Source organism: Solanum stenotomum, chromosome 6 (assembly GCF_019186545.1).
Source record: "Solanum stenotomum isolate F172 chromosome 6, ASM1918654v1, whole genome shotgun sequence".
NCBI classification, from domain to species: domain Eukaryota; kingdom Viridiplantae; phylum Streptophyta; class Magnoliopsida; order Solanales; family Solanaceae; genus Solanum; species Solanum stenotomum.
Window position 1 is genome coordinate 6,059,140 of NC_064287.1, and position 13,374 is coordinate 6,072,513.

General features: G+C 35.8%; 1 pseudogene; it reads left to right on the top strand.

The window, feature by feature from the left end:
- Window positions 1-7,311: 7,311 nt before the first annotated feature.
- On the top strand, window positions 7,312-12,764 carry LOC125868426 (ATP-dependent helicase rhp16-like; annotated as a pseudogene).
- The last annotated feature ends 610 nt before the right edge of the window (window positions 12,765-13,374 follow it).

The following is a 13,374-nucleotide window of genomic DNA, read 5'->3' on the forward strand; positions in this document are numbered from 1 at the left end:
ATAAAGTCACTAAACAGTACCCAAATGTACCACACCTGACCCTGAGCCTACGTTACAAGCCAATAAAGTCCTATCGTGATCCTGGAGTCTAGTTTGAAGAGTTTGAGCAGTGAAAATAAGGGCAAGCTTATGGCAGTAAGCACTAACTGTATTTGAAATTACTTCTGAGCGTGAGTGTTGAATAAATCCTTGTGCCATTAATGAAATCAAATTTTTGCTAAAAGAGGATTTCGTTTGAAGTAAGGGCACTAGTTCCATTGTTGGAAAGTTGGTACCTGGGTGGCAGTGAGAAGGTGTATGTTGTGTGTCAGTTGGTTGGTCTGTGTCATGATGTGATCCACATGAGTTGACTTGTCGAGTCTAAGAGAACGAATGTGCACCCAAACAATGAGGAGGTAGAGAACCATGTGATTGCTTGAGTTAGAAATGCTTGCTTCTATACAAGTGTCGTTTATAGTTCTAGTGCGTCGCTTGAGGACAAACAACGAATTTAAGTTGAGGGTGTTGATATATCGTGAGTTTACGGTATTTCTAATACATTTCACTTACAAGTTGTGTGTGTCTAGGGCCTTTTTATATTGGTTTTCATGTGTTTTATCATGTTTTGCAGGAAAGGTGTTCAGGCGCAAAAGTTAGAGACAGTTGAAGGAAATGCAGAAAAAGGCATCTACGGAGGTCATCTACGGACCGTAGGTCCATTCACGGTCCGTAGGTGATGACCGTAGATCAGCAGGCATGGTGTTGAGGACAAATCAGGGAAATCTGACCAAGTGTGGAACCACAGTGCCCATTGACGGTCCGTAGATTGATCTACGGACCGTACTGTTGATCCGTAGATTGAGACTGCGAGGGTTCCAGTACCTGATTTTTGAAGATTCTAAGTATGGAGCAACAGAAGGGATTGACGGACCGTAGATCGATCTATGGTCCGTGCTGTTGGTCCGTCGTTTGCTTCAGAGAAGCTGATTGGTGGATGCTGAAATATTTTCTAAGTCCCGAGTGACGGAAGGGACTTACGGACCGTAGATCCATCGACGGTCCGTAAGTTAGTCTCGTGGATCGAAGACGCGTATCTGAACAAAACTTTCCTTAATTTGTTTCCTTTTTTATTTAGGATTTGTTTTCTATAAATAGGACATGTAAACCTCGTTTTTGGGGGTTAGACACTATTATTCTGTTTTTGCTTTGTAACTTTTGAGATTAATTTGCAACCCTAGCAATTGTTGATTTCCCAAGTTCGTTTTGAAGATTTTGGCTTTGCAATTCAAGTTAATTTTCTGGGTTTATTATTCTCTTTACGAAGTTCATGATTTCTTCATCTACAATTATGAATTGTGTTCTTGCCAATATGAGTAACTAAATCCACAAGTAGGGTTGTGGGAACCATGATCGATTAACAAAGTATGAATAGTAAATAAACAATTCTTGACTAGTATTTTGCATGCATTGATAATTCTTTCGTTTAGAAGTCTTTTTAACGGTGGCCAACGTTAGAACTCGCCTTGTTACTACTTGCCGGACCAAGGAGGTAATTAACAAGAAAAGAATTATCAACATAGATTTAGTGTGATACTATCTAATAGGCTAGTGTCGATTGGTGCGAAGTAATAACTAAGCCAAACATCGATTATGATGTCTAATATGAGGTAAAGGTAAGGGTTAGTAAATTATACACACGTAGCCGGACCAAGGTGCGGGGTGAAATTCTCTAGATGCCGGACCAAGGATTTAGAGATACCTAACTTATCACTTTGCATGTAATACACTAGAAAAGGATTGCTATTACTAGGATTACTGCGTTATGAGATTATGGGGAACACGTATACCCTAGTTATTTCTCTTATCTTGATAACAACCAAAGTTGAGTTTAATTATTGACTACTTCTTAAGTTCTTACTATTTGTTTCACACAAGCACAAACCCCCCTTTTATTACCTGTTTCTGGAAATAATTTGACTAATCGAATATAATTGTTGGTTAAAAGTAAAGTCTAAACCATTTTCCTCGTGGGATCGATCTCAACCTACAAGTTGGGTTCTTTACTTGATAACGATCGCTTATGTTTCTGAAAGGAGGTGTAATTTGAGTGTATCAGTTACGAGCCCTGTATTACATTTCTTTTTGGAAATAATTTCATGGCACTGATTAGGACCTCTTGGTGGGGTCAATTCCAGAATTCTGATGCGGGTACCACAACTTTCATTTGACTCCAAACTTTGTTCGATTCCATTTTATATTTTTGGTGTTTAAACAACTGATATACCGTGAGTTTACAATATTTTTGATACATTTCACTTAGAAGTTGTGTGTGTCTAGGGCTATATTGTATTAGAAATAATGTTTATATGTTATATTTGCAGGAAATAGGCTTGGGCGTGGTTGAGTGAGATGAAAGCTGAAAATCTGCAGAAGGAGTCACCCACGAAAAGGTCCTATAGACCGTCGGTAGACGACGTAGATGGAGCACCAGGGAAGTTTGACCAAGTGTGGAACTACAGATGCAACTGATGGACCATAGGTCGACCCACGGGCCGTCCTGCACATCCTCTTTTGATTCAGAAACTTGAATCCAGTACCTGATGAAAAACTCTAAGTATGGAGCTACGGAAGGGGACCTATGGACCATAGGTCAAGTTCGTCGTCGAAGCCGCGTCCCAGAAGTTTATTTCCTTATTTCATTTCCTTTTTGTTTAGGACATGTTTTTCTATAAATAGAACTGTAAACCTCATTTTTAGGGGTTAGACATTGTTATTATCTCTTAGTTCTTTGGTTTTTGGGAATTAACTTGCAAATTAGCAATTTGATTTCTGGATTTCCTTTTATTCAAGTTTAACTGTGTTTCTCAATTGAAGATTCGATTATTCAGCAATTTATCTTGTAAGTTCATGAATTCTCTTTACTCAAACATATATTCTGATCTTTCAAGCATGAGTAGCTAAATCCACAACTAGGGTTGTGGGAGCAATGATCAATTATTAAAGTATGAATAATAATTAAGTAATTCTTGAATAGTGTTTATGCATGTATTATTAATTCTTTCGTTTAGAAGTCTTTTTAACGGTTGCAAATGTTAGAACTTGTCTTGTTGCTACTTGCTGGACCAAGGAGGTAGTTAATAAGAAAATAATTAATAACAGAGATTTAGTGGATGCTATCTAATAGTCTAATATCAATTGGTGCAAGGGTGAAAACTTAACCTTACATTGATGTGATGTCTAATCTGAGGTAAAGGTAAGGGTTAGTAAAGCATACACTCATAGCCGGACCAAGGTGCATAGTGAAATTTCATATTTGGAGAACCAATCACTTAGGGATACATAACTTACCAACTTTGCAGGTAAACACTAGGAAAGGAATACTATTATTAGGATTACTGCGTTAAGAGCTCGTGGGGAACACATACGCCTAGTTTCTCTCTAATATTGATAACAACAAAGTTGAATCTTGTCTTGTCTACTTGTTACTTATAATCAACAATCTGTTATTTACTTACAACCCCCCCNCCCCCCCCCCCCCCCCCGCTTTAGTTTAATTGCTTCAGAAATAGTTTGACTAAACAGATATAATAGAGAGTAATCTTAAGTCTAGACCATATTCCTCGTGGGATCGACCCCAACCTATAAATTGGGTTCTTTATTTGACAACGATCACTTATACTTGTTTAGGTAGGTGTAATTTGAGCGTATTAATGGCCATATTGACGTTGTGATTCTATGTTTGATAGCGTGGAAACGTTTAGAGTCCGTTCAGAAAGGAAAGACTCTGGCTGTGAAATTTGGAGCACGGGCGGTCGATCTACATGTAGGATACAAGTTCCTTTCTATTCAGATTGAGATTGAATACATAAATGCAAGCTGAGTAGACTGAATTGGGGGTGGGTACGACGTTATTATTGTTTCTCTTCCTAGTTACAATGTTGTAGGATTATTTGACATTGTTTCGGGTTTAGTACCATGCTAGTTGGGGTTTATGAGTGTTGTTGCGTGTTGTTGTGTATTAACTGCACTTTTTATCGGTAATGAGCATGGTCGACATTAGTCTAGGATTAGGCTAGTGTTAACTTAGATTTTTTTTATCCTTGTAACATTTTTTTGTCTTCTACGTCATTTCGGATAAACTGGATCCTTATAGATTGGAGTAATAGACTTGAGTTTGATATTATAAGCCTTATTTAGGTGATTTCACACCTTTATAGATCTTTTATCCTCTCCCTTTATTTTTTGGCTGTGATGTGTTACCATAGGTTTTGTGCTTTTGCGGCGATTTGTGATTGGATTGTTCTAGGCTTGAAGCCATCTATTGATTCTTTGTGAGTGGACATTGTTCCAGTGACTTGGCATTGATATTTGAGATCTTGTTTAGAGTCAACACGCCCCTAGATCACTCTTACTAACTGGGTGGCTTACACCCTTGGGAGTGGACTGGCTTGTCTTAATATATGCGATCCTCTTCGGGGTCGATATGCCCCAAGTCACTCTTGCTAGCTAGGATGGGAGTGGACTAGTAGGGTGGCCTAGATTGGTTTTCACTCTTACTAGCTGGGCTAGGAGTTGACTGAATTGTTGGGTATTGTGGTTACTTAGGATGGGAGCCCAACTTTCTCTTCGTGGTACTCTTCTCTTAGTAGACTTAGTTATTCTGTGTACCTATCGGTCTTATGGGGGTTCATTTGAGTTTTATTCAAATTTGTGCCCAAGTGTATCTTCTAGGCTTATGGGGTTCAATTAGGTTTAGTTTAGATGTACTTAGATTTACTTTTGGTATGCTCGTGTGCTTTCTTTCGTATCCGTTTGGACCTCTATTGTGTCTAGATTCTATCTTTTCTTATTGTCTTTACCTTTCTTCCTTAGTTGGACATTGGTGCCTATTGAGTACATTTATTTTAGTACTCATGCTACACTCTACATCTGTTTTGTAATGCTGGTCCTAGTAATAACTATCAGTAGTGATTTTTTGTGCCATCTTCAGCAGCTTTTGAGATCAGAGATGTGGGTGAGCACTTGGCGTTTTGGATCAACCTGTCTCCTTTTATATTTATGTTTATATAGCCTTTTTCCTTTGAGATGACTTGTTTGTGGTCCGCTTTTGGGACTTGTACTACCATTTTAGATAGAGCAACACTTGTGACTTTCAGGTTCTGGGAGGGATTCTCTTCATGTATAAAGCTTTTTGGTTTTCTTCCACCCCTATCTTGTTTTATTGTTATAATTTTATTTCTACTGAAGTTCTACCCTTGTACTCATTACCTTTCATTTAGAGTTAAGGGATTGTTTACCTGCTGGTGGGTTATAGTAGGTGTCATCATGACTCGAGGAGTCAGGCCGTGACAATTATAATAGTCAATTAACTTTGGAAGGATATAATCGTAATCTAACTTTCAATTATGAAACTTCCCACTTATAGAATAAGTATGATGGTTATTCTAATTAATTAGTGTCAACTATATATTTCAATTCCGACAGGCTCGTTGCATTTCAATATTGCAAAGAATTTTTCATTTTAGTTCTAAAAACATTTTTTCAAATCATATGTAACAAAAATAACATAAAACATATCAATTTGAAGCATGCTAGTCATAACTTTAAAAGCCTATTGATATGCCAGAAGCATGATAGTCTTGTTATCTAATATTTCAAAACTTGTAAATAGATAAAAAAGAATTTCTTAAAACAAACATCAAATATAAGGCAAGTGCTTGCTTAAGGCTTAAGCGCTCTCAACTTAAAAATTGGTCAACTTTTGATTACTAAAATTGAATACAAGGTAAGTGTGTAAAAATATTTTCATCACACCCTTTATCTTTATTGATTCTGGCCATATAAATTGGTTTCCTACTCATTGTCTCTTAACACACTGAGACTCTGTCTCTCTCGTCACAATTGTTGTTTATTTTTTTCTTCAAATCTCCACAAGTAATTATTTGTGTAGAAAATGAGAATCCATTCTCATCCTTCCTCATCTTCAACCGAAGGTTCACTCGAAAAATCTTTCGTTTAATAATCCTTTTTATTTTCCTGGTGTTTATATTTGCGATCATACAACTAGTTTATTTTGATGTGAATTGCAATTTGTTTTGCTTTAGTCTTACCGATTACGTGAGTAAAATGGAATTTTAAGGTGTTTTGCTATGGTGGAATTCATAAATTTTTCAAGTTTTATTCGGTCAAAAAAATGTTTTTTCTAGAAAAAAAAGTATTAAAGATTCATAAAAGTGACTTCCCTGCATGAAGTTCATTTATCCAACCCATAGTGGGAAGATTTAGCAGTCAAAGGAGTGACATCCTTGGTTCAAATATTAAATGAAAATATATTAGGTGAATTATTCCCAAATCTCATGATAGAATTTGCTGGTACTTGTATTGATTGGAAATAACAGGTGTCGAGAGATAGTCAAGGTGCGTGCAACACTATAGTACTAATAGAAATGGTTTGTCACTTACTATTTGTTTCTAGTAAGGAATAAATGGGTTGATTGATTGAACTGATAGTATTAATGGTTAGAGTCCCTCATTAGCCCTTTAAGAGATGTATGGAACACCTTATATGACCATGGACACTCTTCTCTCTTATTAGCTAGGTTTAAGATGAATCGAACACCAATATAAGATCAATCAAAATGTATTGATGGTTTGACTTTACTCATCAACCATAAATAAATTAAACAACAAAGAAAGAGAACGATAAATACTAGTATAAAGAAAATATAAAGTTTAAAACTTTTTCTAGTATCGGGGACAAAACTTTTATAAATAGAAAGGAAAAATAGGAAGATCATTAAATAAGGTTTGTGAGTATTATCGGAGAATATTATATTTCCTAATAGGCGTATTGCGAGTTTGTTCCCATCCTAAGAAACAAGTGGGCCAATTTGGTGTAAAAAAATGTCCTTTTCATTTTTTTTTTTTTGTGTGTGATGAAGTATTTCTTTGAGATGGCATGTGTCATACATATCTATATCCACTATATGTTGTAGATAAATGTAAATGATGATGTCGTTATTTTTATATCCTTTGATTCTAATTACATTGGGAGCATTGACAAAGGTATTCCATATAACATTTATTTTTTATGTCAACATTAATATGCAGTGAATAGTTTATGTACATGGTTAATTATGTGATTGTTGGTTTAATCATCTATGCAGATGAACTAATAATTTGTTGAATGAAGCCCAAGCTAGTGAATTTGTTGATATTGATTTAACTGTGGAAGCAGTTTGGCCCAATATAACAAAAAGAAGGATATCCAATACTACAAATGGCGAATGGAGTATTAAAATAAAAGAATAGCAGGTAGAAAAAGATGGTGTAATGAATGATGTAGGATATGGTGATGACCATGTATTGATGTGGCATGTATGGAAAGAAGGGAACGATAGGTGGATGGAAGAAAACCATTCACTTTATCTGGACTTCTATAGTCAGAATGAGTTTATGACTGAAACTGCTGAGCAGCCATCTGATTTGATCATACCCTTGCTAAGGTACCAGAAAGAGTGGTTGACTTGGGCTTTGAAGCAAGAAGAATCAATAGCTAGAGGCGGTATTCTTGCTGATGATATGGGGATGGGGAAGACTGTTCAAGCCATAGCTCTTGTGCTTGCTAAACGTGAAATAGGGAAAGCAATTTCAAATTTCGATTTGCTCTCACCTGCCCCTTATATTCTTCCAGCAGTGGAAGGAACCCTTGTTATATGTCAAGTTGTCGCTATGATTGAGTGGGTCAACGAGATTGACCGCTTCAACACAAAAGGAAGCAACACAATTCTTGTTTATCATGGTGCCAACAGGGAGAAAAATATTGGTAGGTTCGCGGAATATGATTTTGTTATCACTACCTACTCAATAGTGGAGACTGAGTACAGGAAAAATATCATGATTTTGCACTCTATGAATTGGAATCATATTATTTTGGATGAGGTGATCATTGCATAACTAGACCCACATATTTCGTTTTTCTTGATATGCATTACTTAAGCTGAGGTCTACCTAAATAAACCTCTCTACCTTCACAAGGTAAGGGTAAGGTTGTATAAACATGACCAATCACTCTGCCATCACAGGGTAGTCTATTAAAAGTTCACATTTGTAGGTTTTGTCGGACAAACCCTTCATCCACTATTTTCTAACGGATTGCACTTTTGTTGCACATGCCCATTGTGTGAAAAATATACGCAGCAACACTACAAGAGCTATTCTTGCGCTAGAATCTTCTTATAAGTGGGCCTTAAGTGGTACTCCCCAACAAAACCGTGTAGGAGAGCTGTACGCACTTGTATGTATTTTGTGATTAATGTTCTTTTGTGGCTAACATAATTCACATCTTCATCATTTTCAGAACTAAATACATCCTTACTTCTGGACAGGTCTGTTTCTTGCAAATTATTCCTTACTCTTACTACTTCTGTGAAGATTGTGATCGCAGAGCTCTCAACAATAGGTAGACTTAAAAGTTTCTTTTTTATCTTTGCACCTAACTTGGTTAGATAGAGAAACATATAACTGAGGATTTGTTTTAATTTTATTATGTTATATTTGTTCATATTTCACCAGAGATTTAGTTGTTACTGTTTCACTGACAATTGAAATCTTTCTTCCTTGAGAATCTTTTTATCTTTCACTTTTTTGAAATCTCTTATTTGCTCCCTTTTGTGTTTGTATTTATTTTAGCTCATTCGAGTGTCCACATTGCCACCACTAATCTTTTCGACACTTTTGCTGGTGGAATAGAGTAAGTTATCAAATTGCTATACTTATTTTGATGCCTTTTGTTATTTGTGATAAACAATATTGTTGCTGACATAGAGACGTTGATACATCTTATGTTCTAGTATATTGCCTCACTCATACAATTTCAAGGGAATCATGGGTTTGGTGGAGATGCTATGGTTTTGTTGAAACACAAAATTTTAAAAACCATAATGCTAAGACATACTAAAAAAGGAAGGGCTGTTGATCTTGGACTTCCTCCAAGGATCGTAAGTTTTTTTTCACATTAACTTAGTGCCAGAGTTATTAATTGTTTTGTCTCCTCTATAGAATATAACTTACTTTCTTCTTCAGGTTACCTTGCGCAAAGATTGTTTCGATGTTAAAGAAGAAGACTACTACAGATCACTGTGAGATGAAATTCGGGCACAATTGAATACGTATATAATATATTTTTGTCAATAATTATGAAACTAGACCCTTGCCTGTTTGAAAGTAATCTTTGCCTTTTTTTTGCTCTCCATTCGCTACTCATGGTGATGTTCTTATTGAATTTGTTTAATGGTGCAACTCATGGTCTTTTTCTTGTGTATTATTTTTGTTTGGTCTTTTAATTAAATGATTTTGCATGGTATATATTTCATCGAATTGCTATGTTTTACGTTATCCTTAAAACATACAGACGTTCCTTTCTTGGAAATCCCATATAATGACCAGCTTACATGATTTTTCGTGGAAAATAATCGACACTAGCTATTTCACCTTGTGAAAAAGTAAATAATGAGAGTCAAAATAAGTGGTGTGTTATTCATTTTCTCATCACTATATTGTTTCATCCTGACGTATTTTGGTACAAATACATTCAAGCGGGTATGTTGATGAATAACTATGCAAACATTTTTAATCTACTCACACGCATGGGATAGGTATGGATATCAGGCATTCAAACTAAATTATTCTTAATAATGTATTGGTACCTTCTTGTATTTGGTTTTCACCGTGAATAAAATTCTTTGTTATAGGTTCATTGTTAACCTTCAAAGTATGGATCAGATCCAATGTAATTTTTTTTTCTTAAGAAGAAATATTTCAATACTTCAACACCAATTGTGGTAAAATCACTAGATCATGGAGATGAAATATTTAATGTTGTTAATGGGTTAAATCTTTCAGTATTTTAGAACTTGGAGATAATAATTCCTTCAGTAATTTCTTGGCTTGCTTTTTCCTTATATATCCTCCCTTGAACCTAAAAAAAATAGTTCAGACTTCTTCTACTAAGGCAAGCAATTTAATTGACTTTCTATGATCTATGAATGATTCTACCTCAAAATTAATAACTAGAAAACCTTTTCTTATATTTGTTTGATTTTATCTTTTATCTGACTACAGGCAGTTGATCATCCTTAACTTGTGGAATGCTCAAGTTCTTCTTCGGCTAGAAGTGGAAGAACAATTAATGTTGTCTATGTTGACCAACCATGTGGTTTATGTCACGAGCCAGTAGAATATCCAATTGTGAGTTGCATACTCTCCCACTTCCCTAATAAAAGAAATAAAAAGTATAAAATAAAGGAATAATCTCACTCACGAAACTTGATACATCACTAAAATTTAATTTGATGGATTTCCTACTCACACTACATTACTATTTCGTATACTATATGATGGATATTTCACATCTTAATGTGGCCATAGTTTTCCACATATACATCTAGGATGTCTTCTAAAAATTCTTTTCCAGCACCATAGGAAAGACTTTTTTTTTTTTTTACTAGAAATGATTTTAGGAATGCCTTATAACACTAAAAGGACTTTGATTAAACTTGTGGACTTGATGGTTTAAACTCTCGTACCTCATCTATTGACAACCTAAGAAATATTCTATGAATTCATTGCTATTATGTTGTCATTTGAAACATAAACGGACTCTCCTATAAAAACATGCAGCTCTTTTGATTATTGCAGGTTAATTCTTGCACACATGTATTTTGCAAGTCCTTCATGTTTTAAATCAATTACAGTGGATTTCATGGAAAATGATTAGAAAACTAAAGCAACTATCAAAGGATATAGGTCCTCGAGTATATTGAACAAAATTTGTCTTGATAATTTTCAGACAAGCACAAAAGTAGAATCTTTGGTAAACAATTACTTTCAATTATAACTACATCGTATCTTACCTTAGCTTTATATTTGAAAATGTTGCATCAAATACCACCCCCACTTAATTTAGTGGAAACTAATTGACGAATAATAAATCGTTGGCGTGGTCTCAATCTTATTTATATCCTTTATAATAGCATTCTCATTGCTTGTTTTATTGGATCAATAGAGAAGATATAAGGTTCATGATTAAAAGAGATGGTTCCGCAAAGGGAAAAGTCTTCAGCCAATTCACATAATTTTTGGATCTGATACACTATTCTCTACAGAAGGTAAGACATGTCTTCGTTATTCCCTTCACATCTACCCCTATTGTTTCCATCACTAGTCACAACAAAAAACATTTCTTGTGTGCACTTGGCTGTCGGGCATTAGTTGTGTTCAATTAGATGGATCCATGACTATCACTGCAAGAGATTCTGCAATTACAAGATTTACCAATGATCCAGATTGCATTATATTTCTTATGAGCTTGAAAGCCGGAGGTCTTTCCCTGAATCTTACAGTGGCATCACACGAAAGGATTGCCTTTCCTCTCTTTATCAATGAATATTCTTCATTTCTTGTCAAATACCAAGGGATTTGAATCTATGTTGGATTCCTTCATCTCTTCAGGTTAAAACTATTTTTTTTGGTTTGGATGATTTTACTTCATCTCCGTGCACCTAAAGAATAGATACATTTTGAATGACCTAGACTACTTTCCTTGATGTTTTACTCTCCTCTTGCACTTTGTTAGGTTTTTTTGATGGATCCTTGGTGGAATGCTGCTGTGGAAAGGCAAGCCCAAGATAGAATCCATCGAATAGGACAGTATAAACCAATCAGGTGTGTGCTTGTATTTCTGCAGCTAACTATACAATCGAGGAGAGGATTGTGAGGTTTGTGATTAAGAATAGAATCGACGAGAGGATCTTAGAGTTGAAAGAGAAAAAAAACTACATTTTGAAGGGTAAGTTTCTCCAAGTTCATTGTGGTAGTTGCATGTGTGTTCTTTCAATTTTCCTTCTTCAATTCAAACTCCTTGCCTCTTTAGACTCCTTCTTCAAATCAAACTCATTGATTCTTTCTCTTCAGTGCATTACTTGTTTGTTTTCTTGTGTTTTATCACGGAATTTACATTATCCATTTCTTGATTTCTGCACTCTTGCCTTATTTATTTTGAAATTTTCCCGAATTCAACTGCTCGTGATAATGTACCTTTGGACCATGTTGACTGATGTGTTTCATCTTTTTTTTATCAATAATCAAAACTGCATAAATCCTAACACTTTCTTACTCTTAGTTTGACTTGACTGTGATCTCAAATTATTTAAACCTAATATACATATAATGTTGTTGACATTAGCTACTAGTCTAGGTTTGTTCTCTTAAAAAGGAGTAGTATATGTGGTACTTATCAAACATGGCAGTTTAGGACCGACTCTTGCCATCACTTCATATTTAGGTGAGTTGACAATTCTGTTGAGTCAAATAGATTTCGTACTCACCATTTCTACTTTCTGCACCTTTTTTGTGCATGTTCTAAGTCGATTACGTGTAACACCTCATAAATCAACGTTGACTAAACAATAGAAAAAAGAGAACCACAGAGGGGTTCACGCGCTGTGAACAGGACCACGACCTGTAACCCTTGTCGTGGTTCACATCCCAGCCCAGCTTGGGCAACCACCATGGCTCAAAGAAAGAACCATGGTCCACTTGACGGTCTGTGGAACTTCACACGGCTTGTGGATTGGTCTGTCAAGTCGAACAAGTACACCCCAGCCCCAAGTGAAGAGCCACGGTGGCCTTCATGGTCCATGGTGCTTCACACAGTCCATGAAGTGGACCATAGATGGGAGTACCCAGGACCAGTAGATACTGGCCCAGAACCACGACCCACGTGACAAGTCGTGGTCCTTTCGACGGTTTATCAGTGGCTCCATGAATGGGCCTCGTTAGCTTTTAAGTCAGGGTCATTTTGGTCTTTTCTCCTATGCATTGGACATTTAAACTATGTCGGTTTAACAGTTTAAGCCTAAATCTTATCAGAACCTACCTAAAACCTTTATTCTCCAAATATCATCTAAATTAGACATAAAAGAAGAAGAGAGTCGCTCCAGCCTTCTCAAGAACACGCAGAAGGTTTTCTTCAAGTTCTAGCCTCGAAATCAAAGGATTTCTCTGTAGATTTCGTCACCAGGTATGTGTGATTTCAATAGTGGGTTCCTTTCATCCACTATGTCCCTGAAATTCAGTCAGTTCCTTGATTCTCCATATCTTGTTTTGGCCTAGGATTTCTAAACCCTTGGATATTACCTGTGATCTAACTGTTGTATTATCCTAAATTGAAATAGCTTATTTCTTGCAAAGTTCACTTAATTCCTTGCATGGAATTCGGAACCCTAGTTTGTATAAATTCTCTTAGTTCACAAATTATACATGGTAGGTCAGTTAAACAGATAATCATGCTCCAGATTTCGAATGTTACAATATCAGTATATAAATGTTACATTA